Source organism: Stenella coeruleoalba (genome assembly GCF_951394435.1).
Source record: "Stenella coeruleoalba genome assembly, chromosome: 4".
In the NCBI taxonomy this organism is placed as follows: domain Eukaryota; kingdom Metazoa; phylum Chordata; class Mammalia; order Artiodactyla; family Delphinidae; genus Stenella; species Stenella coeruleoalba.
This window is the reverse complement of record NC_137149.1, coordinates 92,910,921-92,938,309: the sequence shown is the minus strand read 5'-3', so window position 1 is coordinate 92,938,309 and position 27,389 is coordinate 92,910,921. Positions and strand designations below refer to the sequence as shown.

The 27,389-nt window shown below is 44.2% G+C and overlaps 1 long non-coding RNA gene across 7 annotated transcripts in view; it reads left to right on the top strand.

The window, feature by feature from the left end:
* The window catches only part of LOC307185418, a 1,072,281-nt gene that overhangs the window by 426,630 nt on the left and 618,262 nt on the right, over positions 1–27,389 (top strand). The window contains exon 1 of one of the 7 annotated variants that reach the window (XR_013828051.1): positions 13,646–13,689. The exons of the other annotated variants lie outside the window; for them this stretch is intronic. This is a non-coding gene — a long non-coding RNA (uncharacterized lncRNA). Of the gene's footprint in view, positions 1–13,645; positions 13,690–27,389 lie in introns of those variants that run through there. 7 annotated transcript variants of the gene reach the window in all.

Below are 27,389 nucleotides of genomic sequence, written 5' to 3'. Positions count from 1 at the left end.
TGCAATTCTGCCCCGCTTTCAAGTCCTCTTGGCAGCCTTACTTCAGTCTATTTTTGGACGATAGCTGTCATTTATAACTCTGCAGGTTTGTGAATTACAGTGCCCCTGAGCTCCTTTCTTCAACTCGCTTTCTTTTGAGCTGGCCGCAACACCGCAGGATGGCTTCAGGCCCTAATCTGGTTCCGGCACGGCACGCTAAGCCTTTGGTTATTTCCTCTTCCTGTTGGGAAATGAGAGTTAAATTTGCCCGTCCAGACACCTCCAGCTAGCCTCTCATTGGTTCTCGCTATTCCTGTTCATCTTCCGCAGAAATTGCAAACTGGGCCAAACAGGAGGTTAAAGGCGCTGACTCTCCAAGAGGGGAGAGTGTTAGTAAAGCGTCTGGAATGTTGCACCCGAGTACCAGGGGAGGAAAACTGAGACATATTTGAACACGTCTCCCGATCACATGGTTGATCATACTCTGGGTTCCACATGCATGTTTTAGCTGAAGGAAGAATACCTTAAACCTGGAGAGTTAAGACCCGTGTAATGGGTACCATGCAATATGTCTTCAAAGGGTCTTCATTTGCTCACCGAACCTCTCCAATCCTATCACTGCTGCGTTCATGCCCCTGTACACATGCTTGATTCTCTTTCGGAGACATAGCAATCCATAGGTTTTAAGATACTTACTAGTCAGGTACATTCTTAGGCGCTTAATATGCGGTGTTGAGTCCATTTCGTTGAGCAAGGAGTAGCTCTTGTCTATTCCATATTTGGCTTAAGGAACTTTATCTGTGCTCATTTCAATCTCTGGTTTTATGCAGCACCCCAACTCACCTTTACCCTTAAGCAAGAATAAGTTGGTTTTCTAAATTTGAGACCCTGTTCTGTTCTGTAATTCAGTTCCTGTGTAGCCAAGTTTACATTCCGTGTATTACTGATATCTTATGATGTTTCTTTTTCTGTGTGACTTATTTCAGTTAGAATCATCGTACCTGAATCCACTCATTATGCTGCTACGGGCCTGATGACATAGATTTCATTGCTGAGTGATACTGCATTGTACATAAGTACCACAAGTTCTTTATCCATTTTTCACTTTCTGCGATGTTGAACTTGTACTGTAAACGAGGTTCTTGTAAACAGAGGCGTCCCAAACTTTGGGGTGGCTGTGTCTTTTTGATTTTAATTTCCCTAAACTATAGGACCATAAGTGGCAGTGCCCTAGGCTCTGTTGCTTTGTTTTTTAGATGTTTCAGGAGACACCATACACTTCTCCCGAGTGTCTGTTGGCAATTTACATCCCGCCCATCAGCATAACAAGGCTCCCAGTTCTCCATGGCCTGTCCTGCCTTTCTGGATTTTACACTTTTTTCAGATGGCCCTTTTGACCGGGGGGAAGTGAGACTTCATTGTAGTGCAGATTTCCTTTGCAAGCTTGCTTGGTTGGCCAAAAAGGGCGTATGCGTTTTTTCCTGAATATATTCAGGAAAAAACGCATACGCCCTTTTTGGCCAAGTGCATCATTGTGGACGTTCTGCCTCTTTTCCTATGCTTTCAATGCAATTCCAGTCTACCTCCTGAAATCGGTTTCCTGCAATTCTGCCCCGCTTTCAAGTCCTCTTGGCAGCCTTACTTCAGTCTATTTTTGGACGATAGCTGTCATTTATAACTCTGCAGGTTTGTGAATTACAGTGCCCCTGAGCTCCTTTCTTCAACTCGCTTTCTTTTGAGCTGGCCGCAACACCGCAGGATGGCTTCAGGCCCTAATCTGGTTCCGGCACGGCACGCTAAGCCTTTGGTTATTTCCTCTTCCTGTTGGGAAATGAGAGTTAAATTTGCCCGTCCAGACACCTCCAGCTAGCCTCTCATTGGTTCTCGCTATTCCTGTTCATCTTCCGCAGAAATTGCAAACTGTGCCAAACAGGAGGTTAAAGGCGCTGACTCTCCAAGAGGGGAGAGTGTTAGTAAAGCGTCTGGAATGTTGCACCCGAGTACCAGGGGAGGAAAACTGAGACATATTTGAACACGTCTCCCGATCACATGGTTGATCATACTCTGGGTTCCACATGCATGTTTTAGCTGAAGGAAGAATATCTAAAACCTGGGTAGTTGAAACCCGTGGAATGGGTACCATGCAATATGACTTCAAAGGGTCTTCATTTGCTCACCGAACCTCTCCAATCCTATCACTGCTGCGTTTATGCCCCTGTACACATGCTTGATTCTCTTTCGGAGACATAGCAATCCATAGGTTTTAAGATACTTACTAGTCATGTACATTGTTAGGCGTTTAATATGCGGTGTTGAGTCCATTTCGTTGAGCAAGGAGTAGCTCTTGTCTATTCCATATTTGGCTTAAGGAACTTTATCTGTGCTCATTTCAATCTCTGGTTTTATGCAGCACCCCAACTCACCTTTACCCTTAAGAAAGAATACGTTGGTTTTCTAAATTTGAGACCCTGTTCTGTTCTGTAATTCAGTTCCTGTGTAGCCAAGTTTACATTCCGTGTATTACTGATATCTTATGATGTTTCTTTTTCTGTGTGACTTATTTCAGTTAGAATCATCATACCTGAATCCACTCATTGTGCTGCTAAGGGCCTGATGACACAGATTTCATTGCTGAGTGATATTGCTTTGTAAGTAAATACCACAACTTCTTTATCCATTTTTCACTTTCTGCGATGTTGAACTTGTACTGTAAACGAGGTTCTTGTAAACAGAGGCGTCCCAAACTTTGGGGTGGCTGTGTCTTTTTGATTTTAATTTCCCTAAGCTATAGGACCATAAGTGGCAGTGCCCTAGGCTCTGTTGCTTTGTTTTTTAGTTGTTTCAGGAAACACCATACACTTCTCCCGAGTGGTTGTCGGCAATTTACATCCCGCCCATCAGCATAACAAGGCTCCCAGTTCTCCATGGCCTGTCCTGCCTTTCTGGATTTTACACTTTTTTCAGATGGCCCTTTTGACCGGGGGGAAGTGAGACTTCATTGTAGTGCAGATTTCCTTTGCAAGCTTGCTTGGTTGGCCAAAAAGGGCGTATGCGTTTTTTCCTGAATATATTCAGGAAAAAACGCATACGCCCTTTTTGGCCAAGTGCATCATTGTGGACGTTCTGCCTCTTTTCCTATGCTTTCAATGCAATTCCAGTCTACCTCCTGAAATCGGTTTCCTGCAATTCTGCCCCGCTTTCAAGTCCTCTTGGCAGCCTTACTTCAGTCTATTTTTGGACGATAGCTGTCATTTATAACTCTGCAGGTTTGTGAATTACAGTGCCCCTGAGCTCCTTTCTTCAACTCGCTTTCTTGTGACCTGGCCGCAACACCGCAGGATGGCTTCAGGCCCTAATGTGGTTCCGGCACGGCACGCTGAGCCTTTGGTTATTTCCACCTCCTGGTGGGAAATGAGAGTTAAATTTGCCCGTCCAGACACCTCCAGCTAGCCTCTCATTGGTTCTCGCTATTCCTGTTCATCTTCCGCAGAAATTGCAAACTGGGCCAAACAGGAGGTTAAAGGTGCTGACTCTCCAAGTGGGGAGAGTGTTAGTAAAGCGTCTGGAATGTTGCACCCGAGTACCAGGGGAGGAAAACTGAGACATATTTGAACACGTCTCCCGATCACATGGTTGATCATACTCTGGGTTCCACATGCATGTTTTAGCTGAAGGAAGAATACCTAAAACCTGGGTAGTTGAAACCCGTGGAATGGGTACCATGCAATATGACTTCAAAGGGTCTTCATTTGCTCACCGAACCTCTCCAATCCTATCACTGCTGCGTTTATGCCCCTGTACACATGCTTGATTCTCTTTCGGAGACATAGCAATCCATAGGTTTTAAGATACTTACTAGTCAGGTACATTCTTAGGCGTTTAATATGGGGTTTTGAGTCCATTTCGTTGAGCAAGGAGTAGCTCTTGTCTATTCCATATTTGGCTTAAGGAACTTTATCTGTGCTCATTTCAATCTCTGGTTTTATGCAGCACCCCAACTCACCTTTCCCCTTAAGCAAGCATAAGTTGGTTTTCTAAATTTGAGACCCTGTTCTGTTTTGGAATGCAGTTCCTGTGTAGCCAAGTTTACATTCCGTGTATTAGTGATATCTTATGATGTTTCTTTTTCTGTGTGACTTATTTCAGTTAGAATCATCGTACCTGAATCCACTCATTATGCTGCTACGGGCCTGATGACATAGATTTCATTGCTGAGTGATACTGCATTGTACGTAAGTACCACAAGTTCTTTATCCATTTTTCACTTTCTGCGATGTTGAACTTGTACTGTAAACGAGGTTCTTGTAAACAGAGGCGTCCCAAACTTTGGGGTGGCTGTGTCTTTTTGATTTTAATTTCCCTAAGCTATAGGACCATAAGTGGCAGTGCCCTAGGCTCTGTTGCTTTGTTTTTTAGATGTTTCAGGAGACACCATACACTTCTCCCGAGTGTCTGTTGGCAATTTACATCCCGCCCATCAGCATAACAAGGCTCCCAGTTATCCATGGCCTGTCCTGCCTTTGTGGATTTTACACTTTTTTCAGATGGCCCTTTTGACCGGGGGGAAGTGAGACTTCATTGTAGTGCAGATTTCCTTTGCAAGCTTGCTTGGTTGGCCAAAAAGGGCGTATGCGTTTTTTCCTGAATATATTCAGGAAAAAACGCATACGCCCTTTTTGGCCAAGTGCATCATTGTGGACGTTCTGCCTCTTTTCCTATGCTTTCAATGCAATTCCAGTCTACCTCCTGAAATCGGTTTCCTGCAATTCTGCCCCGCTTTCAAGTCCTCTTGGCAACCTTACTTCAGTCTATTTTTGGACGATAGCTGTCATTTATAACTCTGCAGGTTTGTGAATTACAGTGCCCCTGAGCTCCTTTCTTCAACTCGCTTTCTTTTGAGCTGGCCGCAACACCGCAGGATGGCTTCAGGCCCTAATCTGGTTCCGGTACGGCACGCTGAGCCTTTGGTTATTTCCTCTTCCTGGTGGGAAATGAGAGTTAAATTTGCCCGTCCAGACACCTCCAGCTAGCCTCTCATTGGTTCTCGCTATTCCTGTTCATCTTCCGCAGAAATTGCAAACTGTGCCAAACAGGAGGTTAAAGGCGTTGACTCTCCAAGAGGGGAGAGTGTTAGTAAAGCGTCTGGAATGTTGCACCCGAGTACCAGGGGAGGAAAACTGAGACATATTTGAACACGTCTCCCAATCACATGGTTGATCATACTCTGGGTTCCACATGCATGTTTTAGCTGAAGGAAGAATACCTAAAACCTGGGTAGTTGAAACCCGTGTAATGGGTACCATGCAATATGACTTCAAAGGGTCTTCATTTGCTCACCGAACCTCTCCAATCCTATCACTGCTGCGTTTATGCCCCTGTACACATGCTTGATTCTCTTTTGGAGACATAGCAATCCATAGGTTTTACGATACTTACTAGTCAGGTACATTCTTAGGCGTTTAATATGCGGTGTTGAGTCCATTTCGTTGAGCAAGGAGTAGCTCTTGTCTATTCCATATTTGGCTTAAGGAACTTTATCTGTGCTCATTTCAATCTCTGGTTTTATGCAGCAACCCAACTCACCTTTCCCCTTAAGCAGGCATAAGTTGGTTTTCTAAATTTGAGACCCTGTTCTGTTTTGGAATGCAGTTCCTGTGTAGCCAAGTTTACATTCCGTGTATTAGTGATATCTTATGATGTTTCTTTTTCAGTGTGACTTATTTCAGTTAGAATCATCGTACCTGAATCCACTCATTATGCTGCTCCGGGCCTGATGACATAGATTTCATTGCTGAGTGACACTGCATTGTACGTAAGTACCACAAGTTCTTTATCCATTTTTCACTTTCTGTGATATTGAACTTGTACGGTAAACGAGGTTCTTGTAAACGGAGGCGTCCCAAACTTTGGGGTGGCTGTGTCTTTTTGATTTTAATTTCCCTAAGCTATAGGACCATAAGTGGAAGTGCCCTAGGCTCTGTTGCTTTGTTTTTTAGATGTTTCAGGAAACACCATACACTTCTCCCGAGTGGTTGTTGGCAATTTACATCCCGCCCATCAGCATAACAAGGCTCCCAGTTCTCCATGGCCTGTCCTGCCTTTCTGGATTTTACACTTTTTTCAGATGGCCCTTTTGACTGGGGGGAAGTGAGACTTCATTGTAGTGCAGATTTCCTTTGCAAGCCTGCTTGGTTGGCCAAAAAGGGCGTATGCGTTTTTTCCTGAATATATTCAGGAAAAAACGCATACGCCCTTTTTGGCCAAGTGCATCATTGTGGACGTTCTGCCTCTTTTCCTATGCTTTCAATGCAATTCCAGTCTACCTCCTGAAATCGGTTTCCTGCAATTCTGCCCCGCTTTCAAGTCCTCTTGGCAGCCTTACTTCAGTCTATTTTTGGACGATAGCTGTCATTTATAACTCTGCAGGTTTGTGAATTACAGTGCCCCTGAGCTCCTTTCTTCAACTCGCTTTCTTGTGACCTGGCCGCAACACCGCAGGATGGCTTCAGGCCCTAATCTGGTTCCGGCCCGGCATGCTGAGCCTTTGGTTAATTCCTCTTCCTGGTGGGAAATGAGAGTTAAATTTGCCCGTCCAGACACCTCCAGCTAGCCTCTCATTGGTTCTCGCTATTCCTGTTCATCTTCCGCAGAAATTGCAAACTGGGCCAAACAGGAGGTTAAAGGGACTGACTCTCCAAGTGGGGAGAGTGTTAGTAAAGCGTCTGGAATGTTGCACCCGAGTACCAGGGGAGGAAAACTGAGACATATTTGAACACGTCTCCCGATCACATGGTTGATCATACTCTAGGTTCCACATGCATGTTTTAGCTGAAGGAAGAATACCTAAAACCTGGGTAGTTGAAACCCGTGGAATGGGTACCATGCAATATGACTTCAAAGGGTCTTCATTTGCTCACCGAACCTCTCCAATCCTATCACTGCTGCGTTTATGCCCCTGTACACATGCTTGATTCTCTTTCGGAGACATAGCAATCCATAGGTTTTAAGATACTTACTAGTCAGGTACATTCTTAGGCGTTTAATATGGGGTTTTGAGTCCATTTCGTTGAGCAAGGAGTAGCTCTTGTCTATTCCATATTTGGCTTAAGGAACTTTATCTGTGCTCATTTCAATCTCTGGTTTTATGCAGCACCCCAACTCACCTTTCCCCTTAAGCAAGCATAAGTTGGTTTTCTAAATTTGAGACCCTGTTCTGTTTTGGAATGCAGTTCCTGTGTAGCCAAGTTTACATTCCGTGTATTAGTGATATCTTATGATGTTTCTTTTTCTGTGTGACTTATTTCAGTTAGAATCATCGTACCTGAATCCACTCATTATGCTGCTACGGGCCTGATGACATAGATTTCATTGCTGAGTGATACTGCATTGTACGTAAGTACCACAAGTTCTTTATCCATTTTTCACTTTCTGCGATGTTGAACTTGTACTGTAAACGAGGTTCTTGTAAACAGAGGTGTCCCAAACTTTGGGGTGGCTGTGTCTTTTTGATTTTAATTTCCCTAAGCTATAGGACCATAAGTGGCAGTGCCCTAGGCTCTGTTGCTTTGTTTTTTAGATGTTTCAGGAGACACCATACACTTCTCCCGAGTGTCTGTTGGCAATTTACATCACGCCCATCAGCATAACAAGGCTCCCATTTCTCCATGGCCTGTCCTGCCTTTCTGGATTTTACACTTTTTTCAGATGGCCCTTTTGACCGGGGGGAAGTGAGACTTCATTGTAGTGCAGATTTCCTTTGCAAGCTTGCTTGGTTGGCCAAAAAGGGCGTATGCGTTTTTTCCTGAATATATTCAGGAAAAAACGCATACGCCCTTTTTGGCCAAGTGCATCATTGTGGACGTTCTGCCTCTTTTCCTATGCTTTCAATGCAATTCCAGTCTACCTCCTGAAATCGGTTTCCTGCAATTCTGCCCCGCTTTCAAGTCCTATTGGCAGCCTTACTTCAGTCTATTTTTGGACGATAGCTGTCATTTATAACTCTGCAGGTTTGTGAATTACAGTGCCCCTGAGCTCCTTTCTTCAACTCGCTTTCTTTTGAGCTGGCCGCAACACCGCAGGATGGCTTCAGGCCCTAATCTGGTTCCGGTACGGCACGCTGAGCCTTTGGTTATTTCCTCTTCCTGGTGGGAAATGAGAGTTAAATTTGCCCGTCCAGACACCTCCAGCTAGCCTCTCATTGGTTCTCGCTATTCCTCTTCATCTTCCGCAGAAATTGCAAACGGGGCCAAACAGGAGGTTAAAGGGACTGACTCTCCAAGTCGGGAGAGTGTTAGTAAAGCGTCTGGAATGTTGCACCCGAGTACCAGGGTACGAAAACTGAGACATATTTGAACACGTCTCCCGATCACATGGTTGATCATACTCTAGGTTCCACATGCATGTTTTAGCTGAAGGAAGAATACCTTAAACCTGGGTAGTTGAAACCCGTGGAATGGGTACCATGCAATATGACTTCAAAGGGTCTTCATTTGCTCACCGAACCTCTCCAATCCTATCACTGCTGCGTTTATTCCCCTGTACACATGATTGATTCTCTTTCGGAGACATAGCAATCCATAGGTTTTAAGATACTTACTAGTCAGGTACATTCTTAGGCGCTTAATATGCGGTGTTGAGTCCATTTCGTTGAGCAAGGAGTAGCACTTATCTATTCCATATTTGGCTTAAGGAACTTTATCTGTGCTCATTTCAATCTCTGGTTTTATGCAGCACCCCAACTCACCTTTCCCCTTAAGCAAGCATAAGTTGGTTTTCTAAATTTGAGACCCTGTTCTGTTTTGGAATGCAGTTCCTGTGTAGCCAAGTTTACATTCCGTGTATTAGTGATATCTTATGATGTTTCTTTTTCTGTGTGACTTATTTCAGTTAGAATCATCGTACCTGAATCCACTCATTATGCTGCTACGGGCCTGATGACATAGATTTCATTGCTGAGTGATACTGCATTGTACGTAAGTACCACAAGTTCTTTATCCATTTTTCACTTTCTGCGATGTTGAACTTGTACTGTAAACGAGGTTCTTGTAAACAGAGGCGTCCCAAACTTTGGGGTGGCTGTGTCTTTTTGATTTTAATTTCCCTAAGCTATAGGACCATAAGTGGCAGTGCCCTAGGCTCTGTTGCTTTGTTTTTTAGATGTTTCAGGAGACACCATACACTTCTCCCGAGTGTCTGTTGGCAATTTACATCCCGCCCATCAGCATAACAAGGCTCCCAGTTCTCCATGGCCTGTCCTGCCTTTCTGGATTTTACACTTTTTTCAGATGGCCCTTTTGACCGGGGGGAAGTGAGACTTCATTGTAGTGCAGATTTCCTTTGCAAGCTTGCTTGGTTGGCCAAAAAGGGCGTATGCGTTTTTTCCTGAATATATTCAGGAAAAAACGCATACGCCCTTTTTGGCCAAGTGCATCATTGTGGACGTTCTGCCTCTTTTCCTATGCTTTCAATGCAATTCCAGTCTACCTCCTGAAATCGGTTTCCTGCAATTCTGCCCCGCTTTCAAGTCCTCTTGGCAGCCTTACTTCAGTCTATTTTTGGACGATAGCTGTCATTTATAACTCTGCAGGTTTGTGAATTACAGTGCCCCTGAGCTCCTTTCTTCAACTCGCTTTCTTTTGAGCTGGCCGCAACACCGCAGGATGGCTTCAGGCCCTAATGTGGTTCCGGCACGGCACGCTGAGCCTTTGGTTATTTCCACCTCCTGGTGGGAAATGAGAGTTAAATTTGCCCGTCCAGACACCTCCAGCTAGCCTCTCATTGGTTCTCGATATTCCTGTTCATCTTCCGCAGAAATTGCGAACTGGGCCAAACAGGAGGTTAAAGGTGCTGACTCTCCAAGTGGGGAGAGTGTTAGTAAAGCGTCTGGAATGTTGCACCCGAGTACCAGGGGAGGAAAACTGAGACATATTTGAACACGTCTCCCGATCACATGGTTGATCATACTTGGGTTCCACATGCATGTTTTAGCTGAAGGAAGAATACCTTAAACCTGGAGAGTTAAGACCCGTGTAATGGGTACCATGCAATATGACTTCAAAGGGTCTTCATTTGCTCACCGAACCTCTCCAATCCTATCACTGCTGCGTTCATGCCCCTGTACACATGCTTGATTCTCTTTCGGAGACATAGCAATCCATAGGTTTTAAGATACTTACTAGTCAGGTACATTCTTAGGCGCTTAATATGCGGTGTTGAGTCCATTTCGTTGAGCAAGGAGTAGCTCTTGTCTATTCCATATTTGGCTTAAGGAACTTTATCTGTGCTCATTTCAATCTCTGGTTTTATGCAGCACCCCAACTCACCTTTACCCTTAAGCAAGCATAAGTTGGTTTTCTAAATTTGAGACCCTGTTCTGTTCTGTAATTCAGTTCCTGTGTAGCCAAGTTTACATTCCGTGTATTACTGATATCTTATGATGTTTCTTTTTCTGTGTGACTTATTTCAGTTAGAATCATCATACCTGAATCCACTCATTGTGCTGCTAAGGGCCTGATGACATAGATTTCATTGCTGAGTGATATTGCTTTGTAAGTGAATACCACAACTTCTTTATCCATTTTTCACTTTCTGCGATGTTGAACTTGTACTGTAAACGAGGTTCTTGTAAACGGAGCCTTTCGAAACTTTGGGGTGGCTGTGTCTTTTTGATTTTAATTTCCCTAAGCTATAGGACCATAAGTGGAAGTGCCCTAGGTTCTGTTGGTTTGTTTTTTAGATGTTTCAGGAAACACCATACACTTCTCCCGAGTGGTTGTTGGCAATTTACATCCCGCCCATCAGCATAACAAGGCTCCCAGTTCTCCATGGCCTGTCCTGCCTTTCTGGATTTTACACTTTTTTCAGATGGCCCTTTTGACCGGGGGGAAGTGAGACTTCATTGTAGTGCAGATTTCCTTTGCAACTTGCTTGGTTGGCCAAAAAGGGCGTATGCGTTTTTTCCTGAATATATTCAGGAAAAAACGCATACGCCCTTTTTGGCCAAGTGCATCATTGTGGACGTTCTGCCTCTTTTCCTATGCTTTCAATGCAATTCCAGTCTACCTCCTGAAATCGGTTTCCTGCAATTCTGCCCCGCTTTCAAGTCCTCCTGGCAGCCTTACTTCAGTCTATTTTTGGACGATAGCTGTCATTTATAACTCTGCAGGTTTGTGAATTACAGTGCCCCTGAGCTCCTTTCTTCAACTCGCTTTCTTTTGAGCTGGCCGCAACACCGCAGGATGGCTTCAGGCCCTAATCTGGTTCCGGTACGGCACGCTGAGCCTTTGGTTATTTCCTCTTCCTGGTGGGAAATGAGAGTTAAATTTGCCCGTCCAGACACCTCCAGCTAGCCTCTCATTGGTTCTCGCTATTCCTGTTCATCTTCCGCAGAAATTGCAAACTGTGCCAAACAGGAGGTTAAAGGCGCTGACTCTCCAAGAGGGGAGAGTGTTAGTAAAGCGTCTGGAATGTTGCACCCGAGTACCAGGGGAGGAAAACTGAGACATATTTGAACACGTCTCCCAATCACATGGTTGATCATACTCTGGGTTCCACATGCATGTTTTAGCTGAAGGAAGAATACCTAAAACCTGGGTAGTTGAAACCCGTGGAATGGGTACCATGCAATATGACTTCAAAGGGTCTTCATTTGCTCACCGAACCTCTCCAATCCTATCACTGCTGCGTTTATGCCCCTGTACACATGCTTGATTCTCTTTTGGAGACATAGCAATCCATAGGTTTTAAGATACTTACTAGTCATGTACATTCTTAGGCGTTTAATATGCGGTGTTGAGTCCATTTCGTTGAGCAAGGAGTAGCTCTTGTCTATTCCATATTTGGCTTAAGGAACTTTATCTGTGCTCATTTCAATCTCTGGTTTTATGCAGCAACCCAACTCACCTTTCCCCTTAAGCAGGCATAAGTTGGTTTTCTAAATTTGAGACCCTGTTCTGTTTTGGAATGCAGTTCCTGTGTAGCCAAGTTTACATTCCGTGTATTAGTGATATCTTATGATGTTTCTTTTTCTGTGTGACTTATTTCAGTTAGAATCATCGTACCTGAATCCACTCATTATGCTGCTACGGGCCTGATGACATAGATTTCATTGCTGAGTGACACTGCATTGTACGTAAGTACCACAAGTTCTTTATCCATTTTTCACTTTCTGCGATGTTGAACTTGTACTGTAAACGAGGTTCTTGTAAACAGAGGCGTCCCAAACTTTGGGGTGGCTGTGTCTTTTTGATTTTAATTTCCCTAAGCTATAGGACCATAAGTGGCAGTGCCCTAGGCTCTGTTGCTTTGTTTTTTAGATGTTTCAGGAGACACCATACACTTCTCCCGAGTGTCTGTTGGCAATTTATATCCCGCCCATCAGCATAACAAGGCTCCCAGTTCTCCATGGCCTGTCCTGCCTTTCTGGATTTTACACTTTTTTCAGATGGCCCTTTTGACCGGGGGGAAGTGAGACTTCATTGTAGTGCAGATTTCCTTTGCAAGCTTGCTTGGTTGGCCAAAAAGGGCGTATGCGTTTTTTCCTGAATATATTCAGGAAAAAACGCATACGCCCTTTTTGGCCAAGTGCATCATTGTGGACGTTCTGCCTCTTTTCCTATGCTTTCAATGCAATTCCAGTCTACCTCCTGAAATCGGTTTCCTGCAATTCTGCCCCGCTTTCAAGTCCTCCTGGCAGCCTTACTTCAGTCTATTTTTGGACGATAGCTGTCATTTATAACTCTGCAGGTTTGTGAATTACAGTGCCCCTGAGCTCCTTTCTTCAACTCGCTTTCTTTTGAGCTGGCCGCAACACCGCAGGATGGCTTCAGGCCCTAATCTGGTTCCGGTACGGCACGCTGAGCCTTTGGTTATTTCCTCTTCCTGGTGGGAAATGAGAGTTAAATTTGCCCGTCCAGACACCTCCAGCTAGCCTCTCATTGGTTCTCGCTATTCCTGTTCATCTTCCGCAGAAATTGCAAACTGTGCCAAACAGGAGGTTAAAGGCGCTGACTCTCCAAGAGGGGAGAGTGTTAGTAAAGCGTCTGGAATGTTGCACCCGAGTACCAGGGGAGGAAAACTGAGACATATTTGAACACGTCTCCCAATCACATGGTTGATCATACTCTGGGTTCCACATGCATGTTTTAGCTGAAGGAAGAATACCTAAAACCTGGGTAGTTGAAACCCGTGGAATGGGTACCATGCAATATGACTTCAAAGGGTCTTCATTTGCTCACCGAACCTCTCCAATCCTATCACTGCTGCGTTTATGCCCCTGTACACATGCTTGATTCTCTTTTGGAGACATAGCAATCCGTAGGTTTTAAGATACTTACTAGTCATGTACATTCTTAGGCGTTTAATATGCGGTGTTGAGTCCATTTCGTTGAGCAAGGAGTAGCTCTTGTCTATTCCATATTTGGCTTAAGGAACTTTATCTGTGCTCATTTCAATCTCTGGTTTTATGCAGCAACCCAACTCACCTTTCCCCTTAAGCAGGCATAAGTTGGTTTTCTAAATTTGAGACCCTGTTCTGTTTTGGAATGCAGTTCCTGTGTAGCCAAGTTTACATTCCATGTATTAGTGATATCTTATGATGTTTCTTTTTCTGTGTGACTTATTTCAGTTAGAATCATCGTACCTGAATCCACTCATTATGCTGCTACGGGCCTGATGACATAGATTTCATTGCTGAGTGACACTGCATTGTACGTAAGTACCAGAAGTTCTTTATCCATTTTTCACTTTCTGTGATATTGAACTTGTACGGTAAACGAGGTTCTTGTAAACGGAGGCGTCCCAAACTTTGGGGTGGCTGTGTCTTTTTGATTTTAATTTCCCTAAGCTATAGGACCATAAGTGGAAGTGCCCTAGGCTCTGTTGCTTTGTTTTTTAGATGTTTCAGAAAACACCATACACTTCTCCCGAGTGGTTGTTGGCAATTTACATCCCGCCCATCAGCATAACAAGGCTCCCAGTTCTCCATGGCCTGTCCTGCCTTTCTGGATTTTACACTTTTTTCAGATGGCCCTTTTGACCGGGGGGAAGTGAGACTTCATTGTAGTGCAGATTTCCTTTGCAAGCTTGCTTGGTTGGCCAAAAAGGGCGTATGCGTTTTTTCCTGAATATATTCAGGAAAAAACGCATACGCCCTTTTTGGCCAAGTGCATCATTGTGGACGTTCTGCCTCTTTTCCTATGCTTTCAATGCAATTCCAGTCTACCTCCTGAAATCGGTTTCCTGCAATTCTGCCCCGCTTTCAAGTCCTCTTGGCAGCCTTACTTCAGTCTATTTTTGGACGATAGCTGTCATTTATAACTCTGCAGGTTTGTGAATTACAGTGCCCCTGAGCTCCTTTCTTCAACTCGCTTTCTTGTGACCTGGCCGCAACACCGCAGGATGGCTTCAGGCCCTAATCTGGTTCCGGCCCGGCATGCTGAGCCTTTGGTTAATTCCTCTTCCTGGTGGGAAATGAGAGTTAAATTTGCCCGTCCAGACACCTCCAGCTAGCCTCTCATTGGTTCTCGCTATTCCTGTTCATCTTCCGTAGAAATTGCAAACTGGGCCAAACAGGAGGTTAAAGGGACTGACTCTCCAAGTGGGGAGAGTGTTAGTAAAGCGTCTGGAATGTTGCACCCGAGTACCAGGGGAGGAAAACTGAGACATATTTGAACACGTCTCCCGATCACATGGTTGATCATACTCTAGGTTCCACATGCATGTTTTAGCTGAAGGAAGAATACCTTAAACCTGGGTAGTTGAAACCCGTGGAATGGGTACCATGCAATATGACTTCAAAGGGTCTTCATTTGCTCACCGAACCTCTTCAATCCTATCACTGCTGCGTTTATGCCCCTGTACACATGCTTGATTCTCTTTCGGAGACATAGCAATCCATAGGTTTTACGATACTTACTAGTCAGGTACATTCTTAGGCGTTTAATATGGGGTGTTGAGTCCATTTCGTTGAGCAAGGAGTAGCTCTTGTCTATTCCATATTTGGCTTAAGGAACTTTATCTGTGCTCATTTCAATCTCTGGTTTTATGCAGCACCCCAACTCACCTTTACCCTTAAGCAAGAATAAGTTGGTTTTCTAAATTTGAGACCCTGTTCTGTTCTGTAATTCAGTTCCTGTGTAGCCAAGTTTACATTCCGTGTATTACTGATATCTTATGATGTTTCTTTTTCTGTGTGACTTATTTCAGTTAGAATCATCATACCTGAATCCACTCATTGTGCTGCTAAGGGCCTGATGACACAGATTTCATTGCTGAGTGATATTGCTTTGTAAGTAAATACCACAACTTCTTTATCCATTTTTCACTTTCTGCGATGTTGAACTTGTACTGTAAACGAGGTTCTTGTAAACAGAGCCGTTCCAAACTTTGGGGTGGCTGTGTCTTTTTGATTTTAATTTCCCTAAGCTATAGGACCATAAGTGGAAGTGCCCTAGGTTCTGTTGCTTTGTTTTTTAGATGTTTCAGGAAACACCATACACTTCTCCCGAGTGGTTGTTGGCAATTTACATCCCGCCCATCAGCATAACATGGCTCCCAGTTCTCCATGGCCTGTCCTGCCTTTCTGGATTTTACACTTTTTTCAGATGGCCCTTTTGACCGGGGGGAAGTGAGACTTCATTGTAGTGCAGATTTCCTTTGCAAGCTTGCTTGGTTGGCCAAAAAGGGCGTATGCGTTTTTTCCTGAATATATTCAGGAAAAAACGCATACGCCCTTTTTGGCCAAGTGCATCATTGTGGACGTTCTGCCTCTTTTCCTATGCTTTCAATGCAATTCCAGTCTACCTCCTGAAATCGGTTTCCTGCAATTCTGCCCCGCTTTCAAGTCCTCTTGGCAGCCTTACTTCAGTCTATTTTTGGACGATAGCTGTCATTTATAACTCTGCAGGTTTGTGAATTACAGTGCCCCTGAGCTCCTTTCTTCAACTCGCTTTCTTGTGAACTGGCCGCAACACCGCAGGATGGCTTCAGGCCCTAATCTGGTTCCGGCCCGGCATGCTGAGCCTTTGGTTAATTCCTCTTCCTGGTGGGAAATGAGAGTTAAATTTGCCCGTCCAGACACCTCCAGCTAGCCTCTCATTGGTTCTCGCTATTCCTGTTCATCTTCCGCAGAAATTGCAAACTGGGCCAAACAGGAGGTTAAAGGGACTGACTCTCCAAGTGGGGAGAGTGTTAGTAAAGCGTCTGGAATGTTGCACCCGAGTACCAGGGGAGGAAAACTGAGACATATTTGAACACGTCTCCCGATCACATGGTTGATCATACTCTAGGTTCCACATGCATGTTTTAGCTGAAGGAAGAATACCTTAAACCTGGGTAGTTGAAACCCGTGGAATGGGTACCATGCAATATGACTTCAAAGGGTCTTCATTTGCTCACCGAACCTCTTCAATCCTATCACTGCTGCGTTTATGCCCCTGTACACATGCTTGATTCTCTTTCGGAGACATAGCAATCCATAGGTTTTACGATACTTACTAGTCAGGTACATCCTTAGGCGTTTAATATGGGGTGTTGAGTCCATTTCGTTGAGCAAGGAGTAGCTCTTGTCTATTCCATATTTGGCTTAAGGAACTTTATCTGTGCTCATTTCAATCTCTGGTTTTATGCAGCACCCCAACTCACCTTTACCCTTAAGCAAGAATAAGTTGGTTTTCTAAATTTGAGACCCTGTTCTGTTCTGTAATTCAGTTCCTGTGTAGCCAAGTTTACATTCCGTGTATTACTGATATCTTATGATGTTTCTTTTTCTGTGTGACTTATTTCAGTTAGAATCATCATACCTGAATCCACTCATTGTGCTGCTAAGGGCCTGATGACACAGATTTCATTGCTGAGTGATATTGCTTTGTAAGTAAATACCACAACTTCTTTATCCATTTTTCACTTTCTGCGATGTTGAACTTGTACTGTAAACGAGGTTCTTGTAAACAGAGCCGTTCCAAACTTTGGGGTGGCTGTGTCTTTTTGATTTTAATTTCCCTAAGCTATAGGACCATAAGTGGAAGTGCACTAGGTTCTGTTGCTTTGTTTTTTAGATGTTTCAGGAAACACCATACACTTCTCCCGAGTGGTCGTTGGCAATTTACATCCCGCCCATCAGCATAACAAGGCTCCCAGTTCTCCATGGCCTGTCCTGCCTTTCTGGATTTTACACTTTTTTCAGATGGCCCTTTTGACCGGGGGGAAGTGAGACTTCATTGTAGTGCAGATTTCCTTTGCAAGCTTGCTTGGTTGGCCAAAAAGGGCGTATGCGTTTTTTCCTGAATATATTCAGGAAAAAACGCATACGCCCTTTTTGGCCAAGTGCATCATTGTGGACGTTCTGCCTCTTTTCCTATGCTTTCAATGCAATTCCAGTCTACCTCCTGAAATCGGTTTCCTGCAATTCTGCCCCGATTTCAAGTCCTCTTGGCAGCCTTACTTCAGTCTATTTTTGGACGATAGCTGTCATTTATAACTCTGCAGGTTTGTGAATTACAGTGCCCCTGAGCTCCTTTCTTCAACTTGCTTTCTTGTGACCTGGCCGCAACACCGCAGGATGGCTTCAGGCCCTAATCTGGTTCCGGCACGGCACGCTGAGCCTTTGGTTAATTCCTCTTCCTGGTGGGAAATGAGAGTTAAATTTGCCCGTCCAGACACCTCCAGCTAGCCTCTCATTGGTTCTCGCTATTCCTGTTCATCTTCCGCAGAAATTGCAAACTGGGCCAAACAGGAGGTTAAAGGGACTGACTCTCCAAGTCGGGAGAGTGTTAGTAAAGCGTCTGGAATGTTGCACCCGAGTACCAGTGTACGAAATCTGAGACATATTTGAACACGTCTCCCGATCACATGGTTGATCATACTCTAGGTTCCACATGCATGTTTTAGCTGAAGGAAGAATACCTTAAACCTGGGTAGTTGAAACCCGTGGAATGGGTACCATGCAATATGAATTGAAAGGGTCTTCATTTGCTCACCGAACCTCTCCAATCCTATCACTGCTGCGTTTATGCCCCTGTACACATGCTTGATTCTCTTTCGGAGACATAGCAATCCATAGGTTTTAAGATACTTACTAGTCAGGTACATTCTTAGGCGTTTAATATGGGGTGTTGAGTCCATTTCGTTGAGCAAGGAGTAGCTCTTGTCTATTCCATATTTGACTTAAGGAACTTTATCTGTGCTCATTTCAATCTCTGGTTTTATGCAGCACCCCAACTCACCTTTACCCTTAAGCAAGCATAAGTTGGTTTTCTAAATTTGAGACCCTGTTCTGTTCTGTAATTCAGTTCCTGTGTAGCCAAGTTTACATTCCGTGTATTACTGATCTCTTATGATGTTTCTTTTTCTGTGTGACTTATTTCAGTTAGAATCATCATACCTGAATCCACTCATTGTGCTGCTAAGGGCCTGATGACACAGATTTCATTGCTGAGTGATATTGCTTTGTAAGTAAATACCACAACTTCTTTATGCATTTTTCACTTTCTGCGATGTTGAACTTGTACTGTAAACGAGGTTCTTGTAAACAGAGGCGTCCCAAACTTTGGGGTGGCTGTGTCTTTTTGATTTTAATTTCCCTAAGCTATAGGACCATAACTGGAAGTGCCCTAGGCTCTGTTGCTTTGTTTTTTAGATGTTTCAGGAAACACCATACACTTCTCCCGAGTGGTTGTTGGCAATTTACATCCCGCCCATCAGCATAACAAGGCTCCCAGTTCTCCATGGCCTGTCCTGCCTTTCTGGATTTTACACTTTTTTCAGATGGCCCTTTTGACCGGGGGGAAGTGAGACTTCATTGTAGTGCAGATTTCCTTTGCAAGCTTGCTTGGTTGGCCAAAAAGGGCGTATGCGTTTTTTCCTGAATATATTCAGGAAAAAACGCATACGCCCTTTTTGGCCAAGTGCATCATTGTGGACGTTCTGCCTCTTTTCCTATGCTTTCAATGCAATTCCAGTCTACCTCCTGAAATCGGTTTCCTGCAATTCTGCCCCGCTTTCAAGTCCTCTTGGCAGCCTTACTTCAGTCTATTTTTGGACGATAGCTGTCATTTATAACTCTGCAGGTTTGTGAATTACAGTGCCCCTGAGCTCCTTTCTTCAACTCGCTTTCTTGTGACCTGGCCGCAACACCGCAGGATGGCTTCAGGCCCTAATCTGGTTCTGGCCCGGCATGCTGAGCCTTTGGTTAATTCCTCTTCCTGGTGGGAAATGAGAGTTCAATTTGCCCGTCCAGACACCTCCAGCTAGCCTCTCATTGGTTCTCGCTATTCCTGTTCATCTTCCGCAGAAATTGCAAACTGGGCCAAACAGCAGGTTAAAGGGACTGACTCTCCAAGTGGGGAGAGTGTTAGTAAAGCGTCTGGAATGTTGCACCCGAGTACCAGGGGAGGAAAACTGAGACATATTTGAACACGTCTCCCGATCACATGGTTGATCATACTCTAGGTTCCACATGCATGTTTTAGCTGAAGGAAGAATACCTTAAACCTGGGTAGTTGAAACCCGTGGAATGGGTACCATGCAATATGACTTCAAAGGGTCTTCATTTGCTCACCGAACCTCTTCAATCCTATCACTGCTGCGTTTATGCCCCTGTACACATGCTTGATTCTCTTTTGGAGACATAGCAATCCATAGGTTTTAAGATACTTACTAGTCAGGTACATTCTTAGGCGTTTAATATGGGGTGTTGAGTCCATTTCGTTGAGCAAGGAGTAGCTCTTGTCTATTCCATATTTGGCTTAAGGAACTTTATCTGTGCTCATTTCAATTTCTGGTTTTATGCAGCACCCCAACTCACCTTTACCCTTAAGCAAGAATAAGTTGGTTTTCTAAATTTGAGACCCTGTTCTGTTTTGGAATGCAGTTCCTGTGTAGCCAAGTTTACATTCCGTGTATTAGTGATATCTTATGATGTTTCTTTTTCTGTGTGACTTATTTCAGTTAGAATCATCGTACCTGAATCCACTCATTATGCTGCTACGGGCCTGATGACATAGATTTCATTGCTGAGTGATACTGCATTGTACGTAAGTACCACAAGTTCTTTATCCATTTTTCACTTTCTGCGATGTTGAACTTGTACTGTAAACGAGGTTCTTGTAAACAGAGGCGTCCCAAACTTTGGGGTGGCTGTGTCTTTTTGATTTTAATTTCCCTAAGCTATAGGACCATAAGTGGCAGTGCCCTAGGCTCTGTTGCTTTGTTTTTTAGATGTTTCAGGAAACACCATACACTTCTCCCGAGTGTCTGTTGGCAATTTACATCCCGCCCATCAGCATAACAAGGCTCCCAGTTCTCCATGGCCTGTCCTGCCTTTCTGGATTTTACACTTTTTTCAGATGGCCCTTTTGACCGGGGGGAAGTGAGACTTCATTGTAGTGCAGATTTCCTTTGCAAGCTTGCTTGGTTGGCCAAAAAGGGCGTAGGCGTTTTTTCCTGAATATATTCAGGAAAAAACGCCTACGCCCTTTTTGGCCAAGTGCATCATTGTGGACGTTCTGCCTCTTTCCTATGCTTTCAATGCAATTCCAGTCTACCTCCTGAAATCGGTTTCCTGCAATTCTGCCCCGCTTTCAAGTCCTCTTGGCAGCCTTACTTCAGTCTATTTTTGGACGATAGCTGTCATTTATAACTCTGCAGGTTTGTGAATTACAGTGCCCCTGAGCTCCTTTCTTCAACTCGCTTTCTTGTGACCTGGCCGCAACACCGCAGGATGGCTTCAGGCCCTAATCTGGTTCCGGCACGGCACGCTGAGCCTTTAGTTAATTCCTCTTCCTGGTGGGAAATGAGAGTTAAATTTGCCCGTCCAGACACCTCCAGCTAGCCTCTCATTGGTTCTCGCTATTCCTGTTCATCTTCCGCAGAAATTGCAAACTGGGCCAAACAGGAGGTTAAAGGGACTGACTCTCCAAGTCGGGAGAGTGTTAGTAAAGCGTCTGGAATGTTGCACCCGAGTACCAGGGGAGGAAAACTGAGACATATTTGAACACGTCTCCCGTTCACATGGTTGATCATACTTGGGTTCCACATGCATGTTTTAGCTGAAGGAAGAATACCTTAAACCTGGAGAGTTGAGACCCGTGTAATGGGTACCATGCAATATGACTTCAAAGGGTCTTCATTTGCTCACCGAACCTCTCCAATCCTATCACTGCTGCGTTTATGCCCCTGTACACATGCTTGATTCTCTTTTGGAGACATAGCAATCCATAGGTTTTACGATACTTACTAGTCAGGTACATTCTTAGGCGTTTAATATGCGGTGTTGAGTCCATTTCGTTGAGCAAGGAGTAGCTCTTGTCTATTCCATATTTGACTTAAGGAACTTTATCTGTGCTCATTTCAATCTCTGGTTTTATGCAGCACCCCAACTCACCTTTACCCTTAAGCAAGCATAAGTTGGTTTTCTAAATTTGAGACCCTGTTCTGTTCTGTAATTCAGTTCCTGTGTAGCCAAGTTTACATTCCGTGTATTACTGATATCTTATGATGTTTCTTTTTCTGTGTGACTTATTTCAGTTAGAATCATCATACCTGAATCCACTCATTGTGATGTTAAGGGCCTGATGACATAGATTTCATTGCTGAGTGATATTGCTTTGTAAGTAAATACCACAACTTCTTTATCCATTTTTCACTTTCTGCGATGTTGAACTTGTACTGTAAACGAGGTTCTTGTAAACAGAGGCGTCCCAAACTTTGGGGTGGCTGTGTCTTTTTGATTTTAATTTCCCTAAGCTATAGGACCATAAGTGGCAGTGCCCTAGGCTCTGTTGCTTTGTTTTTTAGATGTTTCAGGAAACACCATACACTTCTCCCGAGTGGTTGTTGGCAATTTACATCCCGCCCATCAGCATAACAAGGCTCCCAGTTCTCCATGGCCTGTCCTGCCTTTCTGGATTTTACACTTTTTTCAGATGGCCCTTTTGACCGGGGGGAAGTGAGACTTCATTGTAGTGCAGATTTCCTTTGCAAGCTTGCTTGGTTGGCCAAAAAGGGCGTATGCGTTTTTTCCTGAATATATTCAGGAAAAAACGCATACGCCCTTTTTGGCCAAGTGCATCATTGTGGACGTTCTGCCTCTTTTCCTATGCTTTCAATGCAATTCCAGTCTACCTCCTGAAATCGGTTTCCTGCAATTCTGCCCCGCTTTCAAGTCCTCTTGGCAGCCTTACTTCAGTCTATTTTTGGACGATAGCTGTCATTTATAACTCTGCAGGTTTGTGAATTACAGTGCCCCTGAGCTCCTTTCTTCAACTCGCTTTCTTGTGACCTGGCCGCAACACCGCAGGATGGCTTCAGGCCCTAATCTGGTTCCGGTACGGCACGCTGAGCCTTTGGTTATTTCCTCTTCCTGGTGGGAAATGAGAGTTAAATTTGCCCGTCCAGACACCTCCAGCTAGTCTCTCATTGGTTCTCGCTATTCCTGTTCATCTTCCGCAGAAATTGCAAACTGGGCCAAACAGGAGGTTAAAGGCGCTGACTCTCCAAGTGGGGAGAGTGTTAGTAAAGCGTCTGGAATGTTGCACCCGAGTACCAGGGGAGGAAAACTGAGACATATTTGAACACGTCTCCCGTTCACATGGTTGATCATACTCTGGGTTCCACATGCATGTTTTAGCTGAAGGAAGAATACCTTAAACCTGGAGAGTTGAGACCCGTGGAATGGGTGCCATGCAATATGACTTCAAAGGGTCTTCATTTGCTCACCGAACCTCTCCAATCCTATCACTGCTGCGTTTATGCCCCTGTACACATGCTTGATTCTCTTTTGGAGACATAGCAATCCATAGGTTTTAAGATACTTACTAGTCAGGTACATTCTTAGGCGTTTAATATGGGGTGTTGAGTCCATTTCGTTGAGCAAGGAGTAGCTCTTGTCTATTCCATATTTGGCTTAAGGAACTTTATCTGTGCTCATTTCAATCTCTGGTTTTATGCAGCACCCCAACTCACCTTTCCCCTTAAGCAAGCATAAGTTAGTTTTCTAAATTTGAGACACTGTTCTGTTCTGTAATTCAGTTCCTGTGTAGCCAAGTTTACATTCCGTGTATTACTGATATCTTATGATGTTTCTTTTTCTGTGTGACTTACTTCAGTTAGAATCATCATACCTGAATCCACTCATTGTGATGCTAAGGGCCTGATGACATAGATTTCATTGCTGAGTGATATTGCTTTGTAAGTAAATACCACAACTTCTTTATCCATTTTTCACTTTCGGTGATGTTGAACTTGTACTGTAAACGAGGTTCTTGTAAACAGAGGCGTCCCAAACTTTGGGGTGGCTGTGTCTTTTTGATTTTAATTTCCCTAAGCTATAGGACCATAAGTGGCAGTGCCCTAGGCTCTGTTGCTTTGTTTTTTAGATGTTTCAGGAAACACCATACACTTCTCCCGAGTGTCTGTTGGCAATTTACATCCCGCCCATCAGCATAACAAGGCTCCCAGTTCTCCATGGCCTGTCCTGCCTTTCTGGATTTTACACTTTTTTCAGATGGCCCTTTTGACCGGGGGGGAAGTGAGACTTCATTGTAGTGCAGATTTCCTTTGCAAGCTTGCTTGGTTGGCCAAAAAGGGCGTATGCGTTTTTTCCTGAATATATTCAGGAAAAAACGCATACGCCCTTTTTGGCCAAGTGCATCATTGTGGACGTTCTGCCTCTTTTCCTATGCTTTCAATGCAATTCCAGTCTACCTCCTGAAATCGGTTTCCTGCAATTCTGCCCCGATTTCAAGTCCTCTTGGCAGCCTTACTTCAGTCTATTTTTGGACGATAGCTGTCATTTATAACTCTGCAGGTTTGTGAATTACAGTGCCCCTGAGCTCCTTTCTTCAACTCGCTTTCTTGTGACCTGGCCGCAACACCGCAGGATGGCTTCAGGCCCTAATCTGGTTCCGGTACGGCACGCTGAGCCTTTGGTTATTTCCTCTTCCTGGTGGGAAATGAGAGTTAAATTTGCCCGTCCAGATACCTCCAGCTAGCCTCTCATTGGTTCTCGCTATTCCTGTTCATCTTCCGCAGAAATTGCAAACTGGGCCAAACAGGAGGTTAAAGGCGCTGACTCTCCAAGTCGGGAGAGTATTAGTAAAGCGTCTGGAATATTGCACCCGAGTACCAGGGGAGGAAAACTGAGACATATTTGAACACGTCTCCCGTTCACATGGTTGATCATACTTGGGTTCCACATGCATGTTTTAGCTGAAGGAAGAATACCTTAAACCTGGAGAGTTGAGACCCGTGTAATGGGTACCATGCAATATGACTTCAAAGGGTCTTCATTTGCTCACCGAACCTCTCCAATCCTATCACTGCTGCGTTTATGCCCCTGTACACATGCTTGATTCTCTTTTGGAGACATAGCAATCCATAGGTTTTACGATACTTACTAGTCAGGTACATTCTTAGGCGTTTAATATGCGGTGTTGAGTCCATTTCGTTGAGCAAGGAGTAGCTCTTGTCTATTCCATATTTGACTTAAGGAACTTTATCTGTGCTCATTTCAATCTCTGGTTTTATGCAGCACCCCAACTCACCTTTACCCTTAAGCAAGCATAAGTTGGTTTTCTAAATTTGAGACCCTGTTCTGTTCTGTAATTCAGTTCCTGTGTAGCCAAGTTTACATTCCGTGTATTACTGATATCTTATGATGTTTCTTTTTCTGTGTGACTTATTTCAGTTAGAATCATCATACCTGAATTCACTCATTGTGCTGCTAAGGGCCTGATGACACAGATTTCATTGCTGAGTGATATTGCTTTGTAAGTAAATACCACAACTTCTTTATCCATTTTTCACTTTCTGCGATGTTGAACTTGTACTGTAAACGAGGTTCTTGTAAACAGAGCCGTTCCAAACTTTGGGGTGGCTGTGTCTTTTTGATTTTAATTTCCCTAAGCTATAGGACCATAAGTGGCAGTGCCCTAGGCTCTGTTGCTTTGTTTTTTAGATGTTTCAGGAAACACCATACACTTCTCCCTAGTGTCTGTTGGCAATTTACATCCCGCCCATCAGCATAACAAGGCTCCCAGTTCTCCATGGCCTGTCCTGCCTTTCTGGATTTTACACTTTTTTCAGATGGCCCTTTTGACCGGGGGGAAGTGAGACTTCATTGTAGTGCAGATTTCCTTTGCAAGCTTGCTTGGTTGGCCAAAAAGGGCGTATGCGTTTTTTCCTGAATATATTCAGGAAAAAACGCATACGCCCTTTTTGGCCAAGTGCATCATTGTGGACGTTCTGCCTCTTTTCCTATGCTTTCAATGCAATTCCAGTCTACCTCCTGAAATCGGTTTCCTGCAATTCTGCCCCGATTTCAAGTTCTCTTGGCAGCCTTACTTCAGTCTATTTTTGGACGATAGCTGTCATTTATAACTCTGCAGGTTTGTGAATTACAGTGCCCCTGAGCTCCTTTCTTCAACTCGCTTTCTTGTGACCTGGCCGCAACACCGCAGGATGGCTTCAGGCCCTAATCTGGTTCCGGTACGGCACGCTGAGCCTTTGGTTATTTCCTCTTCCTGGTGGGAAATGAGAGTTAAATTTGCCCGTCCAGATACCTCCAGCTAGCCTCTCATTGGTTCTCGCTATTCCTGTTCATCTTCCGCAGAAATTGCAAACTGGGCCAAACAGGAGGTTAAAGGCGCTGACTCTCCAAGTCGGGAGAGTATTAGTAAAGCGTCTGGAATATTGCACCCGAGTACCAGGGGAGGAAAACTGAGACATATTTGAACACGTCTCCCGTTCACATGGTTGATCATACTTGGGTTCCACATGCATGTTTTAGCTGAAGGAAGAATACCTGAAACCTGGAGAGTTGAGACCCGTGTAATGGGTACCATGCAATATGACTTCAAAGGGTCTTCATTTGCTCACCGAACCTCTCCAATCCTATCACTGCTGCGTTTATGCCCCTGTACACATGCTTGATTCTCTTTTGGAGACATAGCAATCCATAGGTTTTACGATACTTACTAGTCAGGTACATTCTTAGGCGTTTAATATGCGGTGTTGAGTCCATTTCGTTGAGCAAGGAGTAGCTCTTGTCTATTCCATATTTGACTTAAGGAACTTTATCTGTGCTCATTTCAATCTCTGGTTTTATGCAGCACCCCAACTCACCTTTACCCTTAAGCAAGCATAAGTTGGTTTTCTAAATTTGAGACCCTGTTCTGTTCTGTAATTCAGTTCCTGTGTAGCCAAGTTTACATTCCGTGTATTACTGATATCTTATGATGTTTCTTTTTCTGTGTGACTTATTTCAGTTAGAATCATCATACCTGAATCCACTCATTGTGCTGCTAAGGGCCTGATGACACAGATTTCATTGCTGAGTGATATTGCTTTGTAAGTAAATACCACAACTTCTTTATCCATTTTTCACTTTCTGCGATGTTGAACTTGTACTGTAAACGAGGTTCTTGTAAACAGAGCCGTTCCAAACTTTGGGGTGGCTGTGTCTTTTTGATTTTAATTTCCCTAAGCTATAGGACCATAAGTGGCAGTGCCCTAGGCTCTGTTGCTTTGTTTTTTAGATGTTTCAGGAAACACCATACACTTCTCCCTAGTGTCTGTTGGCAATTTACATCCCGCCCATCAGCATAACAAGGCTCCCAGTTCTCCATGGCCTGTCCTGCCTTTCTGGATTTTACACTTTTTTCAGATGGCCCTTTTGACCGGGGGGAAGTGAGACTTCATTGTAGTGCAGATTTCCTTTGCAAGCTTGCTTGGTTGGCCAAAAAGGGCGTATGCGTTTTTTCCTGAATATATTCAGGAAAAAACGCATACGCCCTTTTTGGCCAAGTGCATCACTGTGGACGTTCTGCCTCTTTTCCTATGCTTTCAATGCAATTCCAGTCTACCTCCTGAAATCGGTTTCCTGCAATTCTGCCCCGCTTTCAAGTCCTCTTGGCAGCCTTACTTCAGTCTATTTTTGGACGATAGCTGTCATTTATAACTCTGCAGGTTTGTGAATTACAGTGCCCCTGAGCTCCTTTCTTCAACTCACTTTCTTGTGACCTGGCCGCAACACCGCAGGATGGCTTCAGGCCCTAATCTGGTTCCGGCACGGCACGCTGAGCCTTTGGTTAATTCCTCTACCTGGTGGGAAATGAGAGTTAAATTTGCCCGTCCAGACACCTCCAGCTAGCCTCTCATTGGTTCTCGCTATTCCTGTTCATCTTCCGCAGAAATTGCAAACTGGGCCAAACAGGAGGTTAAAGGGACTGACTCTCCTAGTGGGGAGAGTGTTAGTAAAGCGTCTGGAATGTTGCACCCGAGTACCAGGGGAGGAAAACTGAGACATATTTGAACACGTCTCCCGTTCACATGGTTGATCATACTTGGGTTCCACATGCATGTTTTAGCTGAAGGAAGAATACCTTAAACCTGGAGAGTTGAGACCCGTGTAATGG